This window comes from Equus przewalskii, chromosome X, assembly GCF_037783145.1.
Source record: "Equus przewalskii isolate Varuska chromosome X, EquPr2, whole genome shotgun sequence".
In the NCBI taxonomy this organism is placed as follows: domain Eukaryota; kingdom Metazoa; phylum Chordata; class Mammalia; order Perissodactyla; family Equidae; genus Equus; species Equus przewalskii.
In genome coordinates this window covers 101806006-101821888 of record NC_091863.1, presented here as the reverse complement: position 1 = coordinate 101821888, position 15883 = coordinate 101806006, and the positions used below count along the sequence as shown (strand labels likewise).

At 36.0% G+C, this 15883-nt stretch overlaps 1 pseudogene; it reads left to right on the top strand.

Moving 5' to 3' along the window:
• Positions 1-11158: 11158 nt before the first annotated feature.
• Positions 11159-14344, top strand: LOC139080858 (large ribosomal subunit protein eL8 pseudogene; annotated as a pseudogene).
• Positions 14345-15883: the final 1539 nt, after the last annotated feature.

Here is a 15883-nt window from a genome sequence, read left to right as displayed (position 1 = left end):
CAGGAGGTTACCAGACTAGCACAATAAAATGCAGATTTAAGTCCTTGCCTTTGGTATTGGTTAAGAGTTTCTAGAGAGAAGGTCATCCCCTTTCTTCTTCCTGGTACAGAGAGGGAAGCACCTTTTACAGATAGAGATTTACCTTACAAATGTAAATGTGTCCTAAGGAAGGGCAAGTTCCATTCCTCAGAACCTCCTTCCCTGTCCCAGTTTATCAAAAACAATCAGCCTCAAATAATCCTGATGCCAAAGAGACATATCTTGGGGTGGCCAATTCCAGGTCCCCACAATCACTGATCACAGATCACCATATCAAATACAATAATAATGAAAAAGTTTGAGATATTCCAAGAATTACCAAAATTTAACACAGAGACACCAAATGAGCAAATGCTGTTGGAAAAATGGCTCTAATAGACTTGCTTGACACAGGGTTACCATGAACATTCAATGTGTAAAAACTGCAATAACCGTGAAACACAAATAGAGTGAAGCACAATAAAATGAGATATACCTATAAATATTGTTAACTGTTTTAGTTTGAGATGTGAAACATCTTGACTGTGAAGAGAAAATCTGAGGAAAGGAAAAATACCAAAAATACAATCAAATAGAATGTCTTAAAAATACAAAGAATCTCTTCTATCTTACTCTTGGTCCCAGAGGAGCAGGCATATTTGGTAAAGGATGACAAGACTTCAAGTATGAGATGCACAAGAAGGTGGCAGTCAGGAAATAGTCCTATGTCAAGTAGCTGAAAGTAGATGGCAAAGGTGAGCAGATGTTTAGGAATCAACCTGATGGAGAAAAACTGTGCCTTATTCAGACAAAATTGTTTGAGGCACTCTACTTAAAGTTTTCATAAGAAATCTTTTTTTCCCCCAAAGTTTGGTTTAAACATACAAGTGCTATTATAGACATGCGGGCACTTTTAAAGACAGCCTGGACTAGGGTGAGGCAAGTGAGGCAGCTTGGGTGCAAAACTTCAGGAAGTATTTGCTCTCAGGGTCACAAAAGTGGCAAACCTTCACTAAGAATGAGTGTCTCCTTGAATTTGCACCCTACACATCTCATGTGCCTCACTCTAGTCTGGGTCTGGTTTAAAGAATTGACCATTATGGGCTGGATATTATAATTATTATTTAAGTATGTGTATATATGTATATGAAACATGATGGGGTTTGGGGCGGACGGCCCCAACATGCACTACTCTGGTATGTGGATTATTTTGTGCTGAAGATAGTAAAGGCTCAGAGGGCTCAGGAAGAGCATCTGACCTCCCCCACCACAAACTGCCTAAAAGAATTTAACATAGAAGGCCTGTTCCAGGAAGGAGCTCATACCATCTGATAGCTATAGTATGATGGAAAATAGGTGCAATAAAAGGACACCAACAAACCCATTTTTTTGGCCCAGCAAAACCTGTTTAACAAACATTTGTATTCCATCTCTATGTAAATTGTCTTCCGCCCCTTTGAAGTGCCAAATCACCATCCCCAATGTCCTCCTTGTCTGTAGCTGAAGATATTTACACAGGCAGCCTCATCCAGATGGCTGAGTTACTCAGTTTCTCCTGGGTTTCTCCCATCTATACATGCTGGTAAACTTTGCTTGATTTTCTCCTGCTAACCTGCCTCTTTAATTATTTGACAGGCCACAAGAAACTTACGGAAAAGCAGGGAGGAATTCTCCCACTTCTCCAACAAAACATATAGGCAGCATGTAGGAAAAAAAACCTCTAAATATCACATGAAACAAACGGAGAACAACAGTAAATTTACATTTGGATATGGGCAAGCTAAATCTCCACATGGCAGTACTTGATAACAGAGATTCCCTGAGTGAATGGGCATTTTAAACTTATGTATCTTACAATCCTGTGTATTTTATTTCTGTATCAGCTCAGGAATGTGTGTAGAACTTCAAGTGAATTTCTTGTTTTAAGATAGCTGTGAGTTTGTTTACTTTTTAAAAATTTCAAATTAAAATTAATGCATGTATGGATTTTATTTGCTGTCAATAAGGATTGCATTGTTTAGCTATGTCCCCATGAGAAACAGTAATATTACACAGAGAGTGGAGAAATATTTGTATTAGTTTCACTTGAGATGATACTTCTTTATTGGGTAGGCAAAAACTTTGAATCCAAATCTTTTTTGGACATTGCTTACTGACGATTTCAGTCACACCATTTTGTAGGTCTAAGGCTGAGCTTTATAAAAAAAATCATTAAAATTCCAAATGAATGTTAAGAACATTAATTTAAATATTCCTGGTAGAATGGGTATAGAAAATCAAGTAACCTAAAGAAACAAGCAGTTGAACAATAGAAGGAACAGAGAAGTGAAAACTCTTTGTGTGTGTGTCTGTGTGAAAGAGAGACAACCAAGAGACAGAGACAGAGAGAGACAGAGAGAGAATGAATTTAATTTAAATACATTGGTTTCTCTTCCCCTGAAGTCAGAAACCTCTTGTGTTGTAACTTCTTTGGAAGCCCACGTTTCCAAACGTTCTTTCTTCTTTTTCCTGCACGGTATTCATGGATAACTTCAAGCAATATTTAGCCCTTGGAGATCTGGAACTGTTTGTATTTCTGGATTTGTTATTGGTCTGCTGAAAATCGCTCTCATTAGTCTCTTCCTGTTCTTTCAATGCAAATCTTCAATTAGGTGCTAACCCTAATATTATAGCAAATATTCTTATCTGGAAGTGCACTGTGCTTGATATGGCAAGGCTTTGCAAGACTATTTTACTCAGATATGGTTGCCAGTTCAAACACCCAGTTATATTGAATTTTCAGGTAAACTGGTCTCCTTCTGCCCCAACTATTGCAGGGGATGTACTTGTATTAAAAATTATTCTTTGTCTGAAATTCTAATTAAATTGGGTGTGTTTTTTTATATTTTTTTTTTTTTGCTAGGTCCAGCAATCTTACTTCCAGATAAAGGAAAAGGTCATTTATGCAGCATTTATGTACTCGTCCCACTTTCACAAATCTTATTCTATTTAATCCTCATGACAACCCTGTGTTGTATGAATAATCATCCCCATTTAATAAATGAAGAAATAAGCTCAGAGATCTGAACAAGGCCATAAAGCTAATAGCTGGCGCATTCAGGATTCAACTCCTGCACTGATATGAAACATAATAGGCCTTTCCCTCCACAATGCTGTCTCTCCCTCAGCCTTTCCTATATTCCTTGCATAATAGAAAACAGACAAAAGGGAGGTTAGATCTTTTTACCCAGAGTGTTCTAAAATCCTTTTTCCTTGTTTAAAATTTAAATTATAAAAAATGTGAAGCACTCACATAGATAAAGAGAATAGTATAGAGAACTCCCGGGTACTCAACATCCAGCCTCAATAATTACCAACATTTTTTTCAATCTTGTTTCATCTATTCATTGTCTCCTTACTTTTTTCCTAGAGTATTTTCAAGTAAGTCCAAGACATCATGTCATTTAAACTCTTACTTTACTATTTTCACAAACTTGATCCATAATTAGTGGAACAAGCATTCTTACTTATGTTATACTAGCAACATCTTTATTCTTAATTACTCTGTGTTCTTATCTGTCAATTTAATTACTGAATTTAATTTGGGATTAGGTCTCCTTCCTGAAAGTGGTACTCTCTAGCAAAAACTTTACTACAAATAGTTTTGTTTTCTTAGAATTTCATAAATATTCTTAAGCATACAAAGCCACACAAACAATAGGACAGTTGCTAAAGAATTGTTTTTACCAAATCATCAAAAATAACAGAAGTGGTTTGGGGCTACCCCAGCACAAAATCTATTGAACATTCTAGGTTTGAAAATAAGTTTCTATTTTGCAAAATGTAGTGAAGTGATTCCTTTTCTTTTACCTTTACAGAAACGAACTCATCAGAGAACTAAATGGTATATGGATTTTGGCCTTAAATGTAATATGGAAGAATTTTACCAACCATAGACAGTTAGCAATAGTGCCGGGAAAAAATATTCTCCATCCTTAGTAGAGCATAATTAGAATGACGTCAAAGTGGAATGGACTTAGCCATCATATAACTCTTGTACTGTATAACCTTCCACGGTGCTTAATCAAAAAAAAAAAAGATGGGGGAGGGGGTAAAATGTACATTTTGCAAAATGCCTAGACATTCTTTAATAAGTTAATGCTGTCATTAATGGCAGCTCTAAGCAAAACTTTTATCTTTTTTTCCTATGGATAAGCACTCTTTGGGGAGATGAATATTGCTACAGTCATATTGTGCTTTCAGTTAATGAGATGTGGGTTCTATTTGTTAGAGTTTTATGGTAATGAAGCTTATAATTTACTGACAAACTGGCTTGCTTTCAAAACATTCTCTTATTGCACTGACTTTTTTTCCATCAGAAACATTGATGTGCTAATTTGTGTGTTTATGGCAGCAGATGTGTACCTTCACTAAAAGGCTGCCAGAGGGAGGGGAGACGACAGGAGAGAAAAGGAAGAAGGGGAGAGGTGTTCAGAGTATCATTTGGTAATAAAATCCATACACAAATGAAAAAGTGGCACAGTTTATTTGAAACATCCATGAGCTCATTAAGTATGTTACCTGAAATATCAAATATTTATCACTAAAATTTGGTTGAGTTACAGATAAGCTAAGTGCCAAATCCCTTTATCCAGTGTGAAAACTGAAGGGCAAAATTTGTCATTTAAAATTCAATGGCTGTAACAGGAAGTCGTTAAATTAAAACTAGGTGAAAAACACTTTCCTCTCCCAAAAGGTCAGGAGATATTTTCTTTCTAAGTAAGGCACATTGCAATTATTACCAGTGGCTTTACAGTACACACCTTTTGAGTTCGTTTTTTTCTCCAGCTCTGAAATCTTATGACTCGTAGGGGAAAGAACCTTGTTCTCACCATCCAACCCCACTTCTGATAAACTGCCAGCTAAGTGAGGTGTGTAACAGAAATCATGGCATCTTGAGGTTTCCTTTAGTAGGAAATTGAAATTTTCTAATCACAGGCTTATAATCTGTAATAGAGGACATAAAACCATGACGACTTTTCAAATACCCTCATTAAACACAAAACAAAGCACAACCTCTATGTAACACATGAAATGAGAAAAAGATGAAGGGAGAGTAAACTGTTTATAGTGCTTTCCAATGGGGGTTAGGATACAAGAAGGAGACTGAAGTGGAAAACATGGATTCACTGATGCCTAAAAACTACAGGTCGAGAGGCAGTTGTTGATAATCTCAGTCGGTTGAAAAGTGGCTCCCAGAAGATGCATCATAGTCACTTGAGGAAATTTAACACAAGGATCTCAGAAAAAACACCCTTGTTCTACCTTTATGGTGAGATGCTCTTGGGTACATGTTCAACCAAATGCTACACTCTTATTTTCAAGAAATTCCTGGACATTTCAAACTCAAAGAAAACAGAGTGATTAAAAAGTTCCAGAACATTTATGATAGGTTTAGTCCCTCCCCTCAAAGACCTTGTTATCTACCTGGAGAGGCAAAATAATTGTGTAATAAGTGCACATAAGTATAGTAATAATAAATGTCAATAATTTGAATAAAAATTTTAAAAATACAATTTAGTCAAAGTAGAGCATTTGATAATATGAACAGCTTTCATCTTTTTGTTCTTCATCATCAACTTCTTACTAAGACCCCATCCAAATATGTGCATTTATTGCATAAGCTTTTTAGAGGTCCTGTTTCATATAGTGTTTGGCAAAGAGCAGGCACTCAACACATATTTATTAAATGAATACCATTATTCTAGAATTTGGAGTATATTCAAAGAGAAGGCACTATTCCAACAGTTAATGCATCTTAGCTCTACACAAAAATTGAAGGAGAAAAAATTCCTGCCCTCATAAACCCTAGGCAGTTGAAACTCTTTGAATGGGATGCATCTTTGCTGCTATGTTGTGAAAGTCTTCTCTTCCTCTTTTTTCTTTCCTTTTACCTCCTTATTCTTTCTAAAAAGTTCATCTTACCCACTTGAGCAAGAGTAGAGTCTTCTCCACTCCCATCCCCCCATTTAGGGCTATTGATTGCAAAAGAACAACAAATAGTCATATGGAGTAATTAATTTAATATATTTAAAATTATGTTCTTAATTACATATTATGAATTCAACACATGCATTTTACAGTTAAAAATAGAAACCTGAACTTAAATGTAATGGGTAAAATTAAAATGAAATATATCTCTCCATTCTACATCATGCTCAGATAGGGGTTGCTGGGAAATAGTAAAAATAATAATCATGTTAGTAATGATGATGACAAAAGGAATAATAGTTAACACTTATTGAAAACTTACTATATGTCAAACATTGTTGCATGTGATTTATGTTCAATCCTCATATCAATTTTATGGATTAGGCATTATTATTGTCATCCCCGTTTTAGAGATGATGAAACTCAGGTTCAGAGAAGTTAAGTAATATACTCAGAATTGTTGAGGAAGATAAAGAAGAGAAATACTTTATGGAGAGAGTAGTATATGCAAGGAGGAAGAGAGAGGGAGATCATTGGGGCTCAAGGTGAGTGTTATGGGTGTTGACTTTAACTGAAAGAGTCCGAATGCTGTCACCCAACGTCCTGCATTTGTTTTAAAAATATTAAGAACTAGAGGTATTCCTGGAGTGCTCTTAATGGGTCCTGTTAGCTACCTAAGATAGCCTGAAGTCCCCATGGCCACTTGAGGGATAACCAGGAAGCTAATACTCCTTATTTGTGGATAAGAGTACCCTCCCCTGGACAGTGCTGGAAATGCACTGGGCTTTATGATGCTCAAGCAGAAGAAAAGCTGAGGAAGGACTGGTAGGGACAGATAGTGAGGCATTTGAATTTAGATATTGAGGAGCAACCAAAAGTAATATCCTGAAAACTGGGCTTTAGACAGATTAATCTAACAGCTGAATTTAGAATTAGAAGAAGAGAAATGAGAGGCAGTGAGATTGATTACAAAACTCTTGCAATTACAATAAAAAATATATAAAAAGAGAATAGAATAAGAACTTGGGGAACAGTTGTAATATTATCTAGACATCATATCTCATGTTAAATGTCTGAAGCCCTGATGTCTCTGTTTTGTAGTGTATGAACAAATGCAAAGTACGTGTCAATTGTTTTTTGTTCTTTTCGCTATGTTGTATTCTACCACATAAAATGCTTTTATGTGATGCAAGGTAAGCTAAATTATTTTTGATTCAGAGCATGCAGTGTGATGGCTCTAAGAAAACATAAAGGTATTCTACCCAATCAGAAGGTGGGACCTTCATTTAGTGCCGAACATCTCATCTTAAAAAACTCATATTCTTAAATGTTAACCTTATAGGTCATAAGTACCTATAAGGTTTCTATTCATGTAATTATTGAGAAATAGTTCATATTGACATGTTCTGATAATCACAAATACATTAAATGAATTCCTGTGGCTTCCACAGTAAAAACAACTAGAGAGTGATGCAGAATTAGAAAACATAATAACGTAATTTGTCACAATAATAATGTTATTTTTACTAGTGAAAAAGTATTGTGAATTCATATTATTAAACATAAGAAGAAAAAATCATTTTATTTGGGCACTGATTTTATGCAATGATTGTTATTCTGATATTAAAAATTAATATCTATTTTATTCAAACGTACATTTTGCAGTGGAGTGAGGAGAAATTTAGGAGATCTGATGGAAAGAGATTTAACTGGGACGCAAGAAAGCAGAATTGTATTTCTAACCATACCGCTAACTGTGAGAACTTGGGCAAGTCACAGCACCTCTGGACCTTATCTTCTTTTTTTGTAAAAATAAGCAGTTTAGAGTAGATGCTGTCTGTGTTTTCTTTCAACCCTAACATTAAATAAGCATCTTGAAACTCTGCCTGGATGGATTAAATGTTTATTTAAAAAAACACTCTACATAGTAACCTTGAAAATAGTAAGATTTCAATGACACTTAAGCTTTAAAACAGAAATGAAGTCTTCAGCTTTGATGTCTTATGAAATTTCTGAGGGTCCTCCTTCCTGTCTTAGCATTGATTCTTGGAATATTCCTTTTTTCACCAATGTTAATTATATGGCTGTGGTAAAACCTTCTCAAAGTATTTGTTAAGGGCTTATCGACCAACAGGAGGATATGTGCTGGCAGAGAGATGCAAATTATGAATATTTAAATTAAAATTGACTTTTTATATAATCTGTACAGACCAGGCACTCAGCTAGGCATTATGACACGCATTGTTATCGCTATGAAACTTGTGAAAGAGAAAAAGCTAGTAACTATTCCCATGACTGGTGTGAAAAAGAGAGTGGGCACCCATGTCATGGTTTTAACACCCCTCTACCTTCTTCTTTGGTTCTTTAAATTATTATTTCTTAATGTTGTATAGGAAAATAAGCATTAGATCTGGAGTCAGAAGACCTGAATTCAAATTCTCTCTCTGCTAGCTACTGACTAAGCCCCAATTTTCTCAACTATACAATGGCAATGGAGCTTGTGAAGCTAGCCTTACCTACTTCACAAGATTGTTGTAAAGAAGAAAGTGTTTTTATAAACTCGAAAGAAACAACATAATGCCAAATATTAGTAGCTGTCTTGTTGTTGTGTGTTAAGGGATTATACCTTGACTATATCACAAGGCACAAAGAGTTTTTAACAAAATGCTTTGATTGTCTTGAAAGAAACAAGTTGTTGAACTATCATCACTACTTGATATAAAGCATCTCTGAAGAATTCTTTATCTGCCCATGACTTTTTTAACATCCTAATATATAGACATTCACTTGGAGATTTTGGAGTTTATAAAACATAATCTTGAAACAAAGCAGATTTAAAATTTTGGAATAAAGTATTCAAATGTTTGCTTTTTCCAGAGCCACTCTGGGGTCAAGCATTTAAGAAAGGCTTCACTTCTCTGGTTAGGGAGCTATCTGTGAATGACCATGCAATAGCACTCACATCAGGAAAAAAAAATATGAGTAGTTGACATTATTTACTTTATTTTGTTAGTTTTCCAACCTTAGGCTAGGTCACAGACAAACAGAACATTATTGGTTTGGAAAAATAGGTATTGATGCAGTCAAGTAAAGATAGAATGTGTGTCTTTACAAAGGATAATATTAGGATATGAGAGAACTTTTAAATTGTAATTACGAACTTAGCACCCTCTAGGACAAACATCTCCCAATTATCTCATTTTGTGCTTCATCCATTATGCAACTCTGTCAAAAGAGCTCTCTGTTCCTCCAAGGCAATTGATTAACATTGACTAGTTTTTCCTCACTTTCAGTTCAAAGTAATGTAGTGAGATTAACAATGCAATTATTTGCAGTGGGTTGAGTCTGTTATTTAATTAAAATAAAACCTATGTGTGAAAAACAACTTCTTCGCACAAAAACAACAGAGTAGAACTGATTCTTGAATTTTAATTTATGGAAAAGTGATTTTATTCCTTTTCATACAAGATAAAAGAATGTTCCCTTTGCCATCAATGTGTCTTTGTGTGTGTGTGCGTGTGGTGGTGGAATCAGGGGAAGATAGGGTAATGCTGCTTCATGAACTTTTTTGTAACACAGAGAATTTGCTAATTTGACATAGTAGTAAAAGCTTGAAATTGTCCTAAATTATTGTGATGTGAGCCTGCAGTGTCTAATTATTCCTTTAATCATTATGCTACTAATTGCATTCTGCATTTCTTGAGGAAAAGAGGGGCAAAGGAAGGATAAAATAGGAAAGAAATCACTGAAAAGAAATATCTCTTTACAATTTCAATTGCCATTCTGTTTCTAAAGTTAAATTAGCATTTATGGAGAGAGTCTTTTCACCCATCCTCTCAAGTCACCATCAAAAATCTGCGTGTTACCTGTGTTTGTGCATATTTATCTGTAACTGTGAATAGAAAGTTAGTATGTACAGCTTCCCAGAAAGTGGACAGATTCCAGAAAGTTTTGGAGATGCTTTGATGAGGTTTCTTTCTCAGAAGTTAAATTTAAAGTTGAATTGTATTTTTCTACAAATGCAATCACACATGAGCAATGAAAATCTAGCTGTTTGAGGGGAAATAATGCTTTACAATAACTGCCTTTGGTTGACAAGTTAAGCAATTGATACATTTTTAATTATAACACCTTGGAGCTTTTAAAGAAGTATTGTAGCTTTAAGCAATGAGAACCTCTGAAGCAAGACTTTCTATTGCTTTTTGTCAGGTTGATATAAAGTTGCCTCAGGCAGTGCTACTGGCCAAAAAACAATTTGAGTAGATTAAAAACCAAGGCAGATGGGCTTCTATAAATTGAGAGTGATCAATTCATAGATAGTTTCCATTGTAACTAGTTTTGACCATTATTTAGAATGTAATGTATTATTTAACTAAGCTCTTTTATTAATAGCTCACTTTTATGAATTCCTTATTAATGACTCAGGAAGAGCTGGGTAATCCTATGGAGAAGCTACTATTAACAAGTGAAAATAAATCCTAGGTTTTGCTTGCTAAATGTCTCTCTCTCTCACATATATTATATATATTTTATAATATATTAGTGTGAATGAATATGTATATATGTATTTAACTGTATTTACAAGGTATGCATACATTGCACATCTATTTTTCCACTGGGCAAATGCCACTTTACGGCACAATCTTGGTTGAATCCATGACTTTCTTAAAAGCCTTAGGGACTGTAAAAAGAATTGTAGCGAAAAGGAAGAAATAACCCAGTGCAGTAATGAGGAGGCAGTCATGCTTCAATGATTTCCTTAAAGTATGGACACTCCCTGGATATACTAGAAAGGGTACCTCATATCTTAGGAAATATAAGAGAAAGAAGGCTGTGTCACAAGGAATGGAATTATAATTGGAACACCATTTATTAAGGTAGTAAATCATAATGTATACCACTGGCCTAATTTAGTATCCCGACTCTAGGAGTATTTATGAATTAACCAAAATTTACTTAGAGCCTACAGCATCCTCTTCTAGCGTCTCTTCCTTGTCTTTCAGAGCAGCCATATCCTCAATGGACACTCAACATCTTTATGCCCTTCAATCAAGCCAAGCACTTATCAAAACTTGCTATCAAGGAAAGAGTTCATTAATCTTTTTATTCTAATGTATTTAAAATATTCACTCATTTTTATTCTTTCATTCAAAAAACATTTATTAAGGGCTTATGCCTCTCTCCTCCAGCCGCCCAAGATGCCGAAAGGGAAGAAGGCCAAGGGGAAGAAGGTGGCCCCGGCCCCTGCGGTCGTGAAGAAGCAGGAGACCAAGAAGGTGGTGAACCCGCTGTTTGAGAAGAGGCCCAAGAATTTCAGCATCGGACAGGGCATCCAGCACAAACGGGACGTCACCCGCTTCGTCAAATGGCCGCGCTACATCCGGCTGCAGCAACAGAGGGCGATCCTCTATAAGCGGGTCAAGGTACCTCCCACGATCAACAAGTTCACCCAGGCCCTGGACCGCCAGATAGCTACTCAGCTGCTCAAGCTAGCCCACAAGTACAGACCAGAGACAAAGCAAGAAAAGAAGCAGAGGCTGCTGGCCCGGGCTGAGAAGAAGGCTGCTGGCAAAGGGGATGTCCCCACTAAGAGGCCACCGGTCCTTCGAGCAGGGGTCAATACTGTCACCACCTTGATGGAGAACAAGAAGGCTCAGCTGGTAGTGATCGCACACGACGTGGATCCCATCGAGCTGGTCGTCTTCCTTCCTGCCCTGTGTCGGAAGATGGGGGTGCCCTACTGCATCATCAAGGCCAAGGCCCGGCTGGGGCGTCTGGTCCACAGGAAGACCTGTACCACCGTCGCTGTCACACAAGTCAACTCGGAAGACAAAGGAGCTCTGGCTAAGCTGGTGGAAGCTATCAGGACCAACTACAACGACAGATACGACGAGATCGGCCGTTACTGGGGAGGCAACGTCTTGGGTCCAAAATCGGTGGCTCGCATCACCAAGCTGGAGATGGCAAAGGCTAAAGAACTGGCCACCAAGCTGGGCTGAGCGCACGCGGTTGAGTTTTCTGTACATAAGTAATACAAACTCTCCTTCAAAAAAAAAATTTATTAAGGGCTTATGAAGTTCCAGGCACTGGATGCTAAGCAGAGGTTAGTGGGATCTAAAGCTTACACAATGCTGATAGACCCACTTTGCAAAGACGACTATGAAATTATAAATCAAAATTACATGCAGGACATTGACAGGGCCCTATGCAAATGAGACTCCCTAAAGTTTAAGTTTCATTAGCTTTGTAGCAGTAATTCTCACTCTGGAGCTAGTGATACAACAGTGACACAATCGACAGAAAGTTCCGCCTTCATGGAACTGATATTCTAATGGAGGAGGTACAAAATAAACAAATAAATATATTCAACAATGTCATGGACAAAGAAAAATAGAGTAGTAATGGATTCAAGAGTGGTGGGTTGCTATTTTAGATAGGGTTCTCAGAGAAGACATCACTGAGAAGGTGATACTTGAGCAGAGGCCTTAATTAATTACAGGAATGAGCCACAGTTGTAGGCACAGAGTACAGCAACTCCAAAAGCACAGAGATGAGAGTGAGTTTGGCGTGTTCTAAGGAATATCAAAAAGATGGGGTAGTGGTAGGGCAAGTCAAGGTAAGCCTTGTAAGCCATGGCAAAGAGTTTAGATTTCATTCTGAGTGTGATAGAAAACTGCTGGAAATGTTGAGCAAGAAATGCTCTGATTTATATTTAGAAAAGTCACTTTGGCTTCTTTTTCATACCAGACGTATATTCTGATGAGTCTTCAAGTATTACTTCTGAAGTAGTTATCCCAATATTACCTGGACCTGAATCCCTTTAATCTTGCAATCAGAGTCCCTTTTTGACCTAAGAACATGGCCCCTTTTCAGACTTGAGACTACCCTGTTGCTCTATCTGCTTCCAGGTGCTGCCATGCGTTAATTATGGATTTTGTTATAGACTCAGATCTTCGAACCCCACTTCTGGCTGCCATATTTCATTGTCTACCTATGTGCCAAGACCTTTCAACACTAACTATCCACCTAAACGTCCCTCATTCTGCTTCCTTATGCTTGTATTTCTCACAGTTATCAATCTATGTGATCTTTCTTAATATGAATCCCCACCACTGCCTCTCACTGTCTATGAAATTCAAATAATGAAACAATTGTTTGAAAAATTGGAGATCTAAAAGTAAGACAAGAAACATGTGTGTGTGTCTGTGTGTGTGTCTGTGTGTGTCTGTGAGAGAGAGAGAGTAGGATGTGTCTATGTAAAGGTAATATTAATCAATTAGCATTATGTATGCTAACTACTTACAATTTATGTCTACCTATCCTGCAAACAATTTATGAATGCAATTAAATATACATCAGATTATGTTGATTATAATTGTAATTTGGTTGAAATAGTAAGTGGTACATATGCATGGTCAGACTTCTTAGTTTCTTACTCATGTACTAACGTTGCTTTTCCATAAGTTAAACAAAATAAGGGAATTAATGGTCTAAAACAGTGTCAATGTAACTGAAGGATGGTACATTTTCTTTTGGGGGCCCAAACTGGATTGTGTTGATTCTTTCAGTGAATAGTGAGTTCCTTGCTTTGGTTGGTGCTAGTCTATCTTTAGTTGTTACGAAATTTTAAAGAAAACAGGTTGCATAAAAGGCACACTATTTTGTTTCTCTGGAGAGTGCTTTTCTGGAACTTGTTTCATGATTTTGTTTCAAGCTGTTTTACATTTTATGTGGAGATTCTTTTCTTAATAAAAGCAATAATTGTGTAAATAATTCTGGGGATCTTGCTATGCTAATTGCATTATTGATTTGTAATAAAAAGAAAATAGAAATGCAGTTATTATCTGAAGTGAGAGAACAGAGTACCAATTTCTACTGCCATCACCGAAACAATATCTAAATTAACAAAAAATGTGAATCTTACAGTGGAGGAAAGATAGTCTCTTCAACAAATGGTGCTAAAACAATTGTACATACTCATGCAAAAAAAATGAATCTAGATATAAACTTTATACCCTTCACAAAAACTAATTCAAAATGGATCATAGACCTAAATATAAAATACAAAACTATAAAACTCTTAGAAGATAACGTAGGAGAAAACCTAGATGACCTGGGGTATGGTGATGCCTTTTTAGATACAACACCAAAGACACAATCCATGAAAGAAACAATTGATAAACTGGAATTCATTACAATTAAAAACTTCTGCTCTGTGAAAAACAATATCAAGAGAATTAGAGGACAAGCCACAGATAGGGAGAAAATACTTGTAAAAGACACATCTTTCATCTATAAAAGACTGTTATCCAAAATATAAAAAAAAGTCTTAAAACTTAATAATTAAAAAAAAATTAAAAAATGATGCAAAGACTTTAACAGATACCTTGCCAAAGATGGCATTCAGATAACAAATAAGCATATGAAAAGATGATCCAAGTCATATTTTATCAGGGAAATGCAAATTAAAACAACAATGAGATATTACTACACACCTATTAGAGTGGTCAAAATTCAGAACACTGACAACACCAAATGCTGTCAAGGATGTGGAGCAACAAGAACTCTGTTACATTGCTGGTGAGAATGGAAATTTGTACAGCTACTTTGGAAGACGGTTTGGTGGTTTCTTACAAAACTAAACATATTCTTCCCATAGGATCCAGCAATCATGGTCCTTGGTATTTACCTAAAGGAGTTGAAAACTTATGTCCATACAGGAGCCTACACATGGATGTTTATAGCAACTTTATTCATAATTGCCAAAGCTTGGAAGCAACCAAGATGTCTTTCAGTAGGTAAATGGATAAATAAACTGATACATCCAGACAATGGAATATTATTCAGTACTGAAAAGAAATGAGTTATCAAGCCATGAAAAGACATGGAGAAACCTTAAATTTCATATTTCTCAGTGAAAAAAGCCAATCTGAAAAGTCTACGTACCATATGATTTCAACAATATGATGTTCTGGAAAAGGAAAAACTATGGAGATTATAAAAGGATCAGTGGTTACCAGGGATTGGGGTGGGGGATGAGTAAGCAGAGCACAGAGGATTTTCAGGACAATGAAAATGTTCTGTGTGATATTATAATGATGGATATATGTCATTATACTTTTTTCCAAACGCATAGAATGTACAACACCAAGAGTGAACCCTAAGGTAAACTATGGACATTGGGTGATTAGGATGTATCATCCTTAGTAAAAAATGTACTATTTTGGTAAGTGATGTTGATAATAAAGAAAACTATGCATGTGTGGTGGTAGTGGTCTATGAGAAATCTCTGTACCTTCCTCTTAATTTTGTTGTAAATCTAAAACTGCTCTTAAAAAATAAAGTCATTTTTAAAAAGGTGAATGTTATGTTGATCCAAACAATGTGGAATAAATGTGATAATAGTCTGCTTTCATGCATAATATATCTACAAAACCCCTTATGAAACCCACTTGAAAAAACTAATTTTTGACTATTCTAGCCCTAAATTATCAAGTTGGATAGTTTCTTTAAATTTTTCTGAATTTATAGAAAAGGCTCAATCATCTGGTGTATTGGTTTCCTGTAGACACAGCCATCAATTTAGTATGGACCAAGAAGTGTGCACTTTGACACCTCAGTCTTTTCTAAGTCTGACAGGGGAGCAATAGATTGCTTTTTCAGATCTGAGCTGCCATAAAATTTAATTAAGTATGGAATCAGTTATATCAAGGTAAAAGCTACAAGTACTGCCCTGTGAGCTATTTAAAATTAGAGTATTTAAAATAGGATTAGGCAAAGTAGGTAAAAACATTTTGCTAAAAAAACACCATACCATGGTCTTAGAAAAGGTCTGATTTCTAACTCTGAATTGGCATGACTTTTCTACTGATTAGCATCTAGATTAAAAAGGCAG